Source organism: Nyctibius grandis, chromosome 16 (genome assembly GCF_013368605.1).
Source record: "Nyctibius grandis isolate bNycGra1 chromosome 16, bNycGra1.pri, whole genome shotgun sequence".
In the NCBI taxonomy this organism is placed as follows: domain Eukaryota; kingdom Metazoa; phylum Chordata; class Aves; order Nyctibiiformes; family Nyctibiidae; genus Nyctibius; species Nyctibius grandis.
The window spans coordinates 8,596,702-8,611,189 of NC_090673.1; positions in this window are offsets into that span (position 1 = coordinate 8,596,702).

A 14,488-nucleotide genomic window follows, 5' to 3' on the forward strand; every position below is an offset into this window, starting at 1 on the left:
TCTGTTAATGAAGGTCAAATATACAGATATAATGAAGTTCATGTATTGCATTGGAATCTGAAATAGTTGCATTTGTGAACTGTCTAATTTGATCGGATGGAAGGTACAGAATATGGATTTAAGCCATGAAACTTCATGTATATGCATTAGTATAGTGCTGTATTAGAGTAAGATTGTTTATAAGGGAGTGCTTTTGGATTCTGGCCAGTATTTGCAGGGCTGCTCTTCTGGAGCTTGTGACTTCAAGAGTAGTGGGTAGCAAATTGCTCCTTTGAATTGAGGTAAATAGTTGTCCTGCGCTAAACAAGGTGTTGGCATAATGTGAGCAGTGTCGTTCTGTTTTACAGTTCCAAGTTGCAGTTCTGAACACATCAAGGACTGAAGACCTTGAAAATCTCAGTGTTGCAGCATTTATGCTAGCACAAGGCAAAATTCCTGAGAAATGCCGAATTGGGGACTGGATTTGTTGTAAACACACCCGGGTTCTTTTCACTGGGAAGCCAAGCGAAGAGCCAGCTCTGGTGTCCTGTTGCTCCCCAGGTGGACAGCACCACCGCTGCTGACTGCAGAGGAGTTGCACAGTGCCGGCAACTTTGTAGCCTTTTTGGTGATTGCTGTAGATGTGCAAGATGCTCCCGTGTCAGGGCAGGGTTGCTTTTGGGGTGTGGATGGCTTAATATTGTAACAAAGAAAATTCGACTGAATTGAACTGCTAGTGTCCTGTGTTCTTTGCCATACTGTAGCTGTATGAGATGGATGTTGTAGGAAGCAATTTTATTCACACGAGAGAAAACAATAACCAGGTGTTTGGGTTTCAATGAGCTGGGGCAGGGGGGAAGCTTCCAAAGGGGAATGTCCTCATTTCCACTGCGACTAAATAAGAGGCTTGACATTAAATGGTCTGTGCTGTCAAGCCTGTCTAGGAACTAAAAGGTTTAGGCAGATGTGTTGTGGTCAGATTCAGTGGTCAGAGCTGATGCTCGTTCAGGGAGCAGACAGTACTGGGTGATGAAAAAAACCCATCTGGGCATGCGGTGTTTCTCCCTTAGCTGCTCCCTCACCTGTAAGGTGACTTTGAACTGGTCAGTAAAGGCCAGATCCATCCCCAAATCAGACTTCAGACATGAGCACTGTTGGCATAGGAAGAGGAACGAGAGGTGTTCTGGTTCTGTAGTTGGGATGCAGAGGGTGGGGGATACATGCTTCTGTTGGCTAGGAGTCCTCTTAATTTGGAGCACTCCTAAGGTCTTGTAGATTGGCTGCTCACTGCTATTCCAGTTTAGCTGCTGCGTCTTCATCCGTTCTTGAGACAGGACTAGTTTTATGAAAGGAACAACTTGGAGTGAAGGAAGGGACATGCTGTGGCTGAGCCTGAGGGACACTTCATTCCTGCTGGAAGTGGGTAGGTTGTGTAGGTCTGCTCTTGCTCCTGGTTGTAAAGTTGACCCCTCCCCTTCCATGCAGAGCTCATCAGATGCATTGAGCTGATGCAGTCTGCTGAACTAACAAAATTATCCCTCTTGGGGATAATACTAGTTCTGGGTGCAAGTCACTGGATAAGGGGCTTAACTCCTTGACTCTCCCCCTTGACTTGCTTCTTGGTGAGTATTTCAAACCCGATTGCTGATGTTGCTTCAGCCGGCCGATTTGACGCTTTAGCCTGTTTTCACTTGAGAGTTATTTTTGTGCTGGTGGATTAGAATAATGGATTTTTTTTGGCTGTATTGCTAGCTGTCACTTCCTTCCTAAGAGTCTGGGCAACATTTAGCTGTGTTAGATGGGGAGAACAAATAGTGGAAATGTTAAGCTGATTCAGCCCTGTGTTCACCTCTGCGTGCCAGTGCCTACATAATGTTATGGTTTTTGTGTGAAACTGATGATCATCGGGGTGAGAGAGGCCAGCAGTCTTCGCTGAGACATCAGATTTTCAGTACCCAGTTTGGTGTGCATAGCTCACTCTGAACTAGGAATTTGTTATCAAATTAGTGTCAGGCTTACAAGAAATAAACTCCTACTGCTACTGACAGACCTCAGGCTGTCAGCAAAACTGTTTCACACCCAGGCATTGGACCCTAAGTGTCCCAGTACTGTTTAATATCTTCATCAATGACATAGTGGGATCGAGTGCACCCTCAGCAAGTTTGCAGATGACACCAGGCTGAGTGGTGCTGTGGACACTCCTGAGGGACAGGATGCCATGCAGAGCGACCTCGACAAGCTGGAGAAGTGGGCCAGTGTGAACCTCATGAGGTTCAACATAGGCCAAGTGCAAGGTCCTGCACCTGGGTCAGGGCAATCCCTAGTATCAATACAGGCTGGGAGGTGAAGGGATTGAGAGCAGCCCAGTGGAGAAGGACTTGGAAGTACTGGTGGATGAAAAGCTGGACATGAGCCGGCAATGTGCGCTTGCAGCCCAGAAAGCCAACTGTATCTTGGGCTGCATCAAAAGAAGCGTGGCCAGCAGGTCGCGGGAGGGGATTCTGCCCCTCTAACTCTGCTCTGGTGAGACCCCACCTGCAGTGCTGCGTCCAGCTCTGGAGTCCTCAGCATAAGAAAGACATGGACCTGTTGGAGCGAGTCCAGAGGAGGCCACAAAAATGGTCAGAGGGATGGAACACCTCTTCTATGAGGAAAGGCTGAGGGAGTTACGGTTCTTCAGCCTGGAGAAGAGAAGGCTCTGGGGAGACCTTATTGTGGCCTTTCAGTACTTAAAGGGGTCTTATAAGAAAATGGGGGCAAACTTTTTAGCACAGCCTGTTGTGATAGGACAAGGGGTAATGGTTTTAAACTAAAAGAGGGTAGATTCAGTCTAGATATATAAGGAAGAAGTTGTTTTTACGATGAGTGTGGTGAAACCCTGAAGGAAGTTGCCCAGAGAGGTGGTAGATGCCCCATCCATGGGAACATTCAAGGTCAGGTTGGATGGGGCTCTGAGCAACCAAATCTAGTTGAAGATGTCCCTGCTTACTGCAGGGAGGTTGGACTAGATGACCTTTAAAGGTCCCTTCCAACCCAAACTGTTCTATGATCTTCCAAGCACCATTCTTGCTGTGCTGCCTCTTTGCATAATGGAGAAGCATCTGGATTAGTGCGCTGTGCTGTCGTGTGCAGCTGGTGAGCGAGTGACTCCAGAGAAGCTTGCCTTGAAATGGAAGAGCTGAATGATAGACATACAAGTGCTGTAATACCAGCCAGGGCCTGAGCTTGCATATTCCTGTGTCTGAGGGTGGCCAGTGCCAGATGCATCTGAGAGGTGCCAGAAACTCCTTAGTGTGCTCTTTTAAAATGTCAAACTCTTCTGTCTGCTCCACAGAGTGATGAGATCTTTCATGTCTTCAGCTAAACCTCCATGTTAAAAATGGTAGCTCTGTACCTTGTTCCAGAGCTTGCTGGGTTTCATTTGGCCAGAAGTCCAAACCTCTCCTGCCCCAGGAGGTTTAGCCTTAATGCATTTATCTGTGTGTACATGGAGAAGGGAACATTTCTGTTTTTACAGATGGCGTAGATTCAGGAAATCCAGTCAGCTGGTGTGGATCTGGAAACCATTCTGCCCTTATTAACACCCTCCGATGATATAAACAGAGAATCCCCAAAGCAAGGAGCAGTCTAAATAAAACTTCAGGCCAAACCAGAACATCTAAGGTGTGCCAGATCTTGCCTCAGGGAAAGAGAGAGGATGGGAAGTGCCAGGAAAGGGATCTTAATTTCTAAGAGAACAGCCCCATGATTAAGGAAAGTCTGTACTCTTGCCTCTCCCAGAAGGGAGAGAGGAGAGCTGAGGAAGGGATATCCTAGGGAAAGGGCTTTTCACTGCCACTGCCTTGTCTCTCCTCTTGGAAATGACCAGCAAGATCTAAGCCAGGGATTGTCTTAAGACAGAAGTTGGAGGCCAGAAAGCCTTTATAGATCTGAGCCTGTGTTTGCTGTCTGCCTCAGTTTCCTGTCTGTAGTACAGGAAGAGCAACTAAAAATATCCCACTGCAGAGCAGTGTCTGTGCCTGTGGTGGAAGCCCTGGGCTCTTGCATATGGCATGTCCCTCCTAGTTTCTGGTGGCTGCAGGTATGTTACATCAGGAGCTGGGGATGTGCCACTTGCCACTGGGGAGGGTGCTACAGCTCAGGATACACCTCTGCTGCGTACCCTCACCCTGACTTTGTAGTTTGTAGTGAGGGGTGGACTGTGGAGCAAAGTGATCTTTAATGGGGTGTTTAAGAGGCTGTTGCTATGCCCTGCCAAATGGACTGGGACAGTTCTTCCAGGGTGGACATGTCCAATCAAGAGAGAGAGATGGTGGAGGGGCTAGAAAACGCCGTGTGATGCAACTTTGAGAGCTGAAATAAAAAAAGGGAGCTTTCTCCTTTTCTTCTACTGTCTTATCTCTTTGTGCTTTCCTTTCGAGTCTCTTCCCTTTTTGTGTGTCTGTTCTTTCCTGTAACTCCTAGCGTAAGTAAGAAAGTATTTAATGTGCTGAGACAGGAGAGAAGTTGTTCCATTCGTTGCAGATGCACAACATGTCTTCATTAACTCCCTATGACATTCAAAATAGCTGGAGATAAAGACAAACTAAATCTGGGAAGACAAATACAAATACTGTCCCCCCTCCCTTCCTCTCGCCCCTGCACCCCCTAGGGCATGCATTCAATTACTGAAGATGAATGGAGCAAAGCGGAGCAGCATTTGGGCTGCTGGGACTGGCGCTGCCTGCTCCTGCCATCAGATGGCCCCACACTTCACGAAATCTGCTCCCTGCCCAGGGTCCAGCCTGGGAGATGCTCCATGGGGTCTGCAATCCCTCCTTTCCCGGGTGTGGGGATGGCTTGCAGGCAGGCAGGGAAGGCTAGCAAAGCCCTGAGCAGGCATTGCTGCATTTCCCACATCTGTGCTGTCTCTCTCTGACCTCCTAAAGTGTGTGGAAGGGAAGACCGTGGTGTTTAAGGCACTAGATGGGGAGCGAGGAGCGAGGCTTGCTCTCTACCCTACTGTGGAGGTGTGAGCAGGTGATGTAGCTTCTCCCCTGGGTGCGTGGGGTGTGGACACAGGCTGGCAGCAGCGGGGAGCAGGGGTGCTTGCTGGGAGAGGCTGCGTGTGCAGTTGCTTCTCTCTGGAAGATCTAGATGGCGTTATAGGAGAGCTTGAGGTTCCGCTTGGCTGCTGTATTGCTGAGTGTAGGCTGGGGTGGTTGTTCTGTGTGCCCACGTCCACCTGGCTTGTCTCCCCAGCACGTGGAGGGTTTGGGTGTCAGAGCTGTGCTGTTGTGTAAGGAGAGTTGATGTGCTAAGGCAGTGCAGGTGCAGAGGGTCTCATTGTGGAATACATCTGACACAGGATCCTATTCTGTAAAATGACTGTTAGAGTGTTATGGGTCCTGTTCACCCGTGGTTAACGTGTCTGTACAGGGCTTTGTAACTCTTGGAGATCTGGGCTAAAACTTGAGGTTTTTTGGGGGAGACATCTCTCTGCCCTGGGGTTTGCAGCTGGGTACCCAAAACACCCCGGCTTGCTCTGACTCGAAGGTGCACAAAGAGCTGCTCTTTCATGCATCCTTTCCTGTACTCTGCCAGACTCAAACTCTGTTCAAGCTTTACTTGTGTGGAAGTCTCTCTGTGATCTCTCGGAGCTTTTCTGATGCTACAGTGCTGCAAGAGTTAGGGTGAGCTCCGATTACTGTGAGCTGGGGTGTACAGCTTCCCAAGGAAGGACTTGCCATCTCTTTCCATTATAGTCTTTTCAGTTCCCTACCTCTCTGTGCACAGCAGATGATTATCTCGCAAAAGCATTCTGGGTTTTTTTTCCTGTGTAGTTCAAATTATCCTTTCCTAAGTGCATTACCTTGCATTTGTCTGCACTGAACTTCATCTGACTTCGTGCTGCCCATCCACCTAGCTTTGTTAAATGTAATTGAAATTGAGTTTGGGCTGGGGGAAGGCCTGGGGTTGATGTAGCAGAAAAGCAGAGGTCTGTGCTTCCACGACTAAAGAAATACTGGGAGCTATTGCAGTTGTTGAGTCCTGTTAAATCCAGTTGTGTTCATGTTACAGTGAAATAAGTGAACATCAGAAATGACAAGGCAGGGCAGAACCTCATCTCTGCTACACCAGGCTTAAAACTAGAATAATCGAGTAGCCTTCCTTGTGGATTCATGTTTCGTGCTTCTTTGAGGTCAGAATCTGTCCCTTGGAAATTGTCTAGAAAAGGCAACTTCTTTCTTTCTCTAGTAGAAGCAGGCTGAGAGAGCGAAATGGGGATTGTTCCTTCGCATCAGAGGACGCAGCCCCTGAGGGTTCACGACAGCCCAAGCAGGAATCTGGACACAGCTTTCTCATTAAGAACAATATCTGCTTCCAAGGACTTAAGCAAGTTCATCTACACAAATGAGCTGGTGAATAGTCTTACAATTTGCTCTGATTGTTTCATTGTTTAAATTACTCCAAGTAACTGGCTAATCATAAGAAGTTAAGCTTTTAATAGGAATAGTGGGGGTGAAGCCACAAACTACTGTTAAAATGAAGCTGCTTCTTGTGAATAGAACTATAAAGTCCTGTAGACTACAATAGCAGGGGTCTGTATTCAGCAGCCCAGGCAATACCTTTCCATCCCTTGCTATTAAAACGCTTTTGTGGTCTAAGGTGGCTTGGTGTTGAGAAGGACCCAGGTCTCCATTTGGAGAAGTGAACTCAATGCTGTTGCCTGTAGCTTATGTACAGGTCAGATGATATGATGTGTACACTATTTGTTTTGCAAGGAGTCTATCAGAAATAGATGCAAATTTCAAACTCTCCCTACTGCAGCCAGCAGATGAAGGCATTTCAAAGGGTGCCCATCTGTTCCCATGCTTCTCCTTATAGGAACAGCAGCCATAAATCACCTGCTCAAATGCTGTAATCAACTTGGTGCTGGAACTTGGACAATGGGATGTTCAACCCCCTTTCAACTCCTTTAGTCTGGGATTTTTTAAGCCTTGCAGCCCTGCTGTGAGGAAGGGGTTGTGTCATCATACTGTATTTACAGAGCAGACACCTGAAAGGGAGAGAGGTTCTGGTCTGATCAGCTATCCAGCACCAACAGAGATGAAACAGAGGGGAGACCGTGGGTGATGTGGGTTGTAAGTACTCTGCTTGTTTTGCAGCAGTGACCAGCCAAGTTCTGCTGGAGATCTCCCTGCTGTTCCCCATACTGCCTCACCTTTCCCTTTGTCAGTGCTCTGTGGTTCTGTTCCTCTCTTCCCTCCCTGTGTTCTTTTTAATGGTTTATTATTGCCTTAGTGGGGTTTTTCCCTCCTTCAGTTCCTGTGTCTCACACAATGAACAGCTCCAGCATCCCTGTACATGACTATCAGCTTCAGGTAACGTTTAGTGGCAATTAAATGAGATTCTCCTCCCCCACACTACCCCTTTGTTGAATGAATCTAAAAAGGCTTTTATGGGGGGGAAAATGCAGGGGGGAAATTAAAAGGGTTCATAAAAGTGAATTTTAAGAAAAGCCTAATGAAGGAAATGAACCTCCTGAGAGATCAAAGCTGAACCTGCTGTGCCAGTGCAAAGAGTTTAGGCTTTTTCTTATGTTTCCACTGGCATGAAAGCACATGCACAAATATTTCTTCCAACAGCTTTAACTCTTAAAGTCCTGTGGGGTTGGCATGAATGGCCTATTTCTGTTTTGTCTAGTGCTAGGGCTCAACTGTTTCATTAGAAATTCACTTACGTGAAGCCTCCTTTCACTTATGGAGAGGATTGGGCATCCCCATGATCCATCAGACCTAACAGTACAGGGATGCCACCTTCTTCTCTAAGAACCAGGTCAGCTCTGTGCTTTGTGGCATTGCTCTTGCCTCTTGCTACAGCGGCACAATGAGGAAAATCCTGTCCCAAGGAGGAGATATGAAGGGAATACCCCCCTGTTCCCCTGGTTGCCAGCTCTGCCTCATGAGGGAGATGGTATTTGAAGGGGGGAAATAGCTAATCACCTGGTCACCATAAGTTATGGAAATGTTATGAAGTCTTAAAATTCCATTTTCCTTAAATTAAAAAAATAGGGGGCTCTCAATAGGCTCCAAGGGGGATGGAAATGTTGACTGAGTTGCGTGTAGGGGAAGTTCCATTAATCATGGAAAGCAAACTGAAGGCTCTTAATTTTAACCAATTTTTGTATGCCAGACTCCCCATACCCATAATTTTTCCATTACACACGTAATCTCCTTTCTGAAAAGGGCTACGTTTGTTTAGCATCAGGTTTTTTGGTTGTTGTGGATTAAAGACTGGATGGTTCAAATTTGTCAGGGGCTGGCTCTGGTCTCCTCTCCTCATCTCGTCACTTGTCGCCCTTGCACAGGTCCCAAGGCTTTTACTTTTAAAGTGTTTCCATGTGTTTGAGAATAGAATAAAAATGGGGCTGTGCAGAGTGCCTTATGCACTCGCAGCTTCCCAGAGTGCTAATGAGGAACATATTGGCAGTAAGTGGCTGAGTAGAGCAGTACAGCAGGAACAACAACTTGCACGCAGCCTTATTTATTGCAGACCTGTTTCTCGGAGAGAGGGAATGTCAACCTGGATTTGGACTTTCACCTAATCTCTGAAAGTACCCAGAGATATTAAGTGGCCACCTACTTGGCTGCTGGACTTCAGTTTAAAAGCTGATCCAAAAGCCTGTTTCTACCAAAGCAAATTACTTGCAGGCGCAGTGGTGTCTGTAGGTCATGGCCGTAAGCCTCAGGCTTGGTATAAAACCTTTGGACCTGATACTTTTCTGTGTAAGCTGGGGTGATTTTGCCATGGTTGGAGTGGTGCTGGTATATGATTGGGGGCAGGGGCAGGAGGAATTGTCCCTTTCCTCTACTGGGAGGTGATACTAAAGTCACTACAAGAGAGTTAGCCACAGTGTGGTCTTCCCAGAACCTAGCCTAGGAGGAAACAGTGGGCTTTCTTGGGTCTGCATGTCAGGAAACAACGCTTCTGGCTTCCACAGCAGCCTGTTTGAGCAAGGAGGTGGGGAAGAAAACAATAGGGACCAAAGTCCAAATTCAGTGATGTGCACCTAGACTCAAGGAACTTCATGGGCACACACAGGCCTGTGATCAGAGCCTGATTTTTCAGATGGGCCTGTTGCCTTTTAATACCAATAATGCTGCATGAATGGACAAACAGGAGGATTTATTCATGGACCAGCACATGTGTTGCATTGCTCAGTCTCCTTCATCTGTTTTCCCTTGTTAAATACGCAATGTTCATAACTCGGTCTGCCATCAGTGCTCCACTGTAGTGCCCTGTTCTCCTTGCTTAATACAGAAAGCGATGAGAAGTATTGCTGCCTGCTATCAAGACTCGATTAATGGGAAAAGCTGGAGATGTCTGATAGACCATCTCCCCTCTGCTACTGGGGTGTTTCCAGGAATCTACAGCAGTATTGAATTTGTCCCAATGAACATTGTTACACTTTAAAAAGCTAGTCACTGAATTATTTTTATAATTAATTGGCTGTTGAGGTTCATGATTATCCATGTGCATCCTAATGACTTGATTAAAATATCTTTGAACCATGCTTTCTCTGCTTTTTTTTCCATTTACCCAGATCCAATCAGACGTGATGGAGAGCACTTTGCCTTTTACAGCACTGACTGGGTAGCAATTAGCTGACAGTTACAGCAACCTAAAAACAGTATATAGTTTTAAAGGGGTATTCTTCAAGGTGAAGAGAAGAAATTTTTAAAGAGTTGAGTTCTTTATTAACAGTCTGACCCAGCTGCTTCAATAGTGCAAAATTGACATTGCTCTGATTTACCCTGGCTGAGAACTTCACCCTCTGCATTAAATTACACAAATTACTATGAATATTGCAAACTACAGCCAGTCCCTTCTTGCCAAGGGATGAGCTCATGATTCCTCACTTGTCTTGCGAGGGTTACGATGACCTAACCAGGACCAAAGATGCAAGTTCTTGCAGCTCCTTTTGACTGCTGTTCCTAGCAGGAATGGTGAATTCTCTGAAAACCACTGCTTTATCAGCAGCGATGTGGGAATGACAATCCCTTTGTTCTTCCTGGAGGTGGAGGAATCTCTTACCAGCGTGTGTGTGAGCAGGATGGAGTCTAAAGGCAAGTCCGTCAGTGTCTGGTCATGTTATCTGGCTGGTAGAAGGTTATTTCTGATTCTGTGCTTAGTCTGTTTCTTAGTGTTGCAAACAGCATAGCTTCCCCTGGGTATGGGGGTTCCCATTCTAACTGGGTATGAGTTTTGTCCCTGCACAAACTTGCTTATTTGCCTCTCAGACTTTTTGCTGCTTATGCAGGGAACGAGGGAGCCGAAGCAAAGCCATCATCTCGCTTATGCTGAAAAACCTTACAGTGAAGGAGGAAGCTGGCTCAAATTGAAGCAGATGCTATGTGGGAACAATTACCTGAGAGAAACTCTGTGAGGGAGTGGAAGAGATAATGAAACACCTAGGGATTTGGGAGTCAGCTTTCCAAGGAGCAAAGGGGTTAGCAGTTTAGAGTTGGAGCTTGCAGCTGTGGTGAGAATCAGCTTCCCTTTCTCTCTGCTCCTCCTTTTTCCCCTCTTTCCTCCCTCCAGCTCAGGGGATGGAGAAGAAGGTGACCTTTGGAGCACGAGTCACAGTGGCAGCAAAGAACCCTGGCTGCAATGGTGCTGTGCTCAAAATGCAACTTGCTGAGCTCAGCTGCTGCCTGCAGCCCTGGCCAAGGCAAACAGCCGGTGTGGGGGCTGCAGCAGGGATATCGCTGGGTCCTGACCCAGCTGCTTGTCAGCAGAGGAGCTCTCTCCCTGCTAGATGGGGTGTCACTGTCGCCAGATCCAGAGCAGCGTGAGCTCTACATGGATGTGAACTTAATGCCCTACAACTCCAGGAGAACAAGAGCAGGATGGGTGCCCAGAAATCATCCAGCCATGGATCCCCTGGAGCCTGAGGCTTAGTCAGTTCCCCTCCCATTTCTCTTTTCCTGCAGGCAAGCACTTCTATTCCATCAGCTCATCTGAAAGGGCCAGCTTTGTTTTCAGTTTACCTACATGGCTTCCAGTTCTGTTGATAGGGGATTTAGCATATGTGTTAATAGCAGGCTGAGCTGGGAGGACCAGGGGATGAATAACACTCGCTGGGTTTCTGTATCTATCCTGCCAAAAGCCCACTGCTAGTTAAGGCTGTTTCTATTCAGTCAATAACAAAACCAGAGTTTGGACAAATCATCATTCCTGCAAAATGGGCTCTGCTGCTCAAAATGAGTTGCTGCGTGGGGCTAGGCAATGGCAGTAGCTCAATGGTGCAAGCAGCCACCTTTGCCCTTGCAATGCACCTGAAAGTAAAAATAGGGCCAAGTTTTGGCAGCTGAAGGCCCCCAAGAGATCCACTCACATCTCAGAGCCTTCATCCCAGTTTGGTTTTAGACTCATTGTTCCCCCATCCTTATGTGCTGCAGTGCCTTTCTGTGAGTCTGAGAGTAGAAACACGGATTGCCAGGGAGCTGGGTGCTTCAGCCTCTCCTCTGTCTTGCCTCTCTGCTGACTTCAGACCCTAGTTTGAGGTTTTGCTGCTAATATTCAAAGGCCTCCATGGTGCTGGCTGTGGGTAATACCTCTTCCTTCTGAGCTACAGATCTCTTGAGCTGCTAAGAGAAAGTTTGAGTGTTAAAGATGGCCAGTTTGCAAGAGATGGCCTATGGCCCAGGGGTTAGATGCATTGAGAGACAAAGAAAAGCAGACCAGGAAATGACTGAAACCACTGGTTTTCAACCTGTGGTTTGTGACCACTTCTGAGGAATTGCTAAGAAATTTTTAGAGGAACCTGTCATCAGTATGCAGATACCTGCCTTATGGGGGGAGAAACCTGTGTTTTAGGAACTTTAATAATAATAATACAAAAAAAACATGTCAACAATCTAGGTCTGTGATGTGAATTTTTATGTAAATCTTGTCAAAACTGTCAAGTCTTCAATGCAGAGAGCTTCATCTTCTGTATTGTAAAACCATGTGAGATGTGTATGGTTTGCTACTTGCCTATGTGGGTTTTTTAACCCATACTGAGGGGTTCAAGAGATTGCACTGTTCACTGTTTCGAAGCCAACATGCAATTCGGCCCAATTCATATGTGGCTTCTGTTCTCCCATTTTAAATCTAAGCAAAGGTGCATGCTGGAGGAGGTTTGAACTACTACTTCACAGTACAGGAGATTACACACTTATTTTTCTCAGACTTGATTAACTGGGGCTGTCACCTTGGCTCAGAGTAAAATGTGTCCAGTGAGCAGTTTCTGCAGTAAGCACAGAGTGCATCAGCAAAGACTTGAAACATCTCTTTGTTCATTATTTGTTATTGTTTCACCTGCCTTGAAATGGTAATTGCAAGCGCTTTGATTCATGGATTAGAATGCAATTTAGTTTCAATTGTTGTAGGCCCATCCTACCCACCCCTGAGCCAGGCTTTGGAAACTTCCCCATCAGGACTCAGCAAATCTAACAGATCCCCCGCACTTCCACTGCAGCAGCATGCGTTCATGAAGAAAAGAGGTAGGGAAGGTTATCCCTGTTAAAACAAGGCATTTATGGTGATCTTGTCCCAAATTATTTTTTTTGAGCTTTGTTATTTATTGTATATTTCTTTCAATTTCATCGTTAGGAAACACTGGGCCAAAACTGGCTTATGGAAAGCTGTGGCACTACGCTGACAGCAGCAGCTGAGGGTCCTGCTTTGTATTTCATCTCTTGATTTAGGCACTTGTGGTGTTGTCTGTGCACTTTCTGTACCTGAAATGCGTTTCATGCTGTAGCAGAACCAGCTTTAACCCAGACTAAAATTTGCAGTTAAGGCAGTGAAATGTTTAGAAATGCTTTGTTTGCAGAGTGATCAGGAGCTGCAAATTAGTGTTACCTGCTGGTATTACCAGCAGGAGGTGAGACAGTGCTGGGGACTGCGTATGTGATTGCCAGAGAAAAGCTTTTGTATTTAGCTGTTGGACAAGCTTGCTCGTGATACTCTGAAAACAAGCTTCGGTGTTAATCAGAGAGGAACAATTCCAGAGCTGAACACAATAGCAACAAGCCTGGAAGGGACCTTGAGAAATCATGTAATTCAGCCTGCTGCTTCAAGGCAGGATCTGTTCTGCCTAGGTTTTTCCTGACATACCTGCCTAATCTGCTTTTAATTTGCAGTGAGGGAGTACTTTAACAGACTGATTGAGGAGATTTTTGTCTTCCTAATATTTCAGCTTAATCTCCCATGGTTCAAATTAGTGTTGTTATTCCTTGTCCTATCAACCAGGAGCAGAGAGAAAAAATTGTTTTTGTTCCCTCTTGCCTAGTTGAAGACTGAGGGGAACTCGTTGATCTTTCCTAGTTGGGACGCTCCCTGATCGTTCAGCCTTGTGTCTCAGTCAGTGTTTTCTAGACGTCTTATTCTTACTCATTTCCTCTGAACTTGCTCCAGTTCTGTGCTTTGCTTAACCGCAGCACAAAGCACTGGATGTGGTACCCCCACCTGAGGCCTGAACCAATGCAGGAGAAGAAATATTCATGTTTTACAGGGATCCTCGTTGTGTTTATAGGTGTTTAGCTTTTTTTCTTCCTAGGAAACCCAGAAAAGGTGCAATTCAGCTCTGTCTGGCCCGGCAGGTTTGTGGGATGCTGTAATCTACCAAGGGATTCTACAAAGTTTCTGATACCGTTTGAGCTCAACAAAAATCTGAGGTCACGTATGCAAAATAGAGATCCAAAAAATCTCCCCAAAAGCTGGGAAATCAGTAATATTCAGTCTCGCACAGCAGATTAGTTCATGGCTTGGACACGCGTAGCAGCCCTCAACATATTCCTGCTACGATGCTGTATGCTTTGCCCGTTGCCTGCTGCAGGAGAGCTGATTTGAAGGTCAAGTGCTGCAGAGCAATTAGTTTCAAGCCAGCCGAGCCAAAGTAATTCTGACACCTCGGCACAAGAGGGTGCAATAGGTTTGTAATAAAACCTAGACACGAGGTGGGTTTGTCCCTTCTGCTGCAATGGTGCCAGCGGAGAAGTTTTTCTTTGCTGAGACTTGTCTCACAAACCTAACATCCTGCTAATTGGGGGAGTTCGAGCTGTGTGAGTTTGCTTCATTATTTTCAAGTCCTTTTCACTCTGAGTATTTTCATAATTATGGTAATTAAACTTGGTGGGTTTTTAATTATTTTTTTTTTAAATAATCAGAACTGTAGTTGAATTATGAGAGTGCCAAAATGAGCCTGGCAAATCATAATTTTAGTTTGCTACATTATAAATCAAAAGCAGACTTGGTTTCCCAGCTTGCTGGATGTTTTGTTAACCAGATCACTCCAGCTCTCCTGAGGCCTCGTATGCCAAGAGCTGTCCCTGAACGAACAATCAGGCTTTATAAATAGCAGCCTTAACAAGAGCGTCACTGCCAGATGCTGCTGAAATAACTTAGGGACTCGTGCACAGAGGAAACTCCCTCATCTGGGGGCAGCTGGGCTCCCATCCATTATCTAGGACATCCCCCT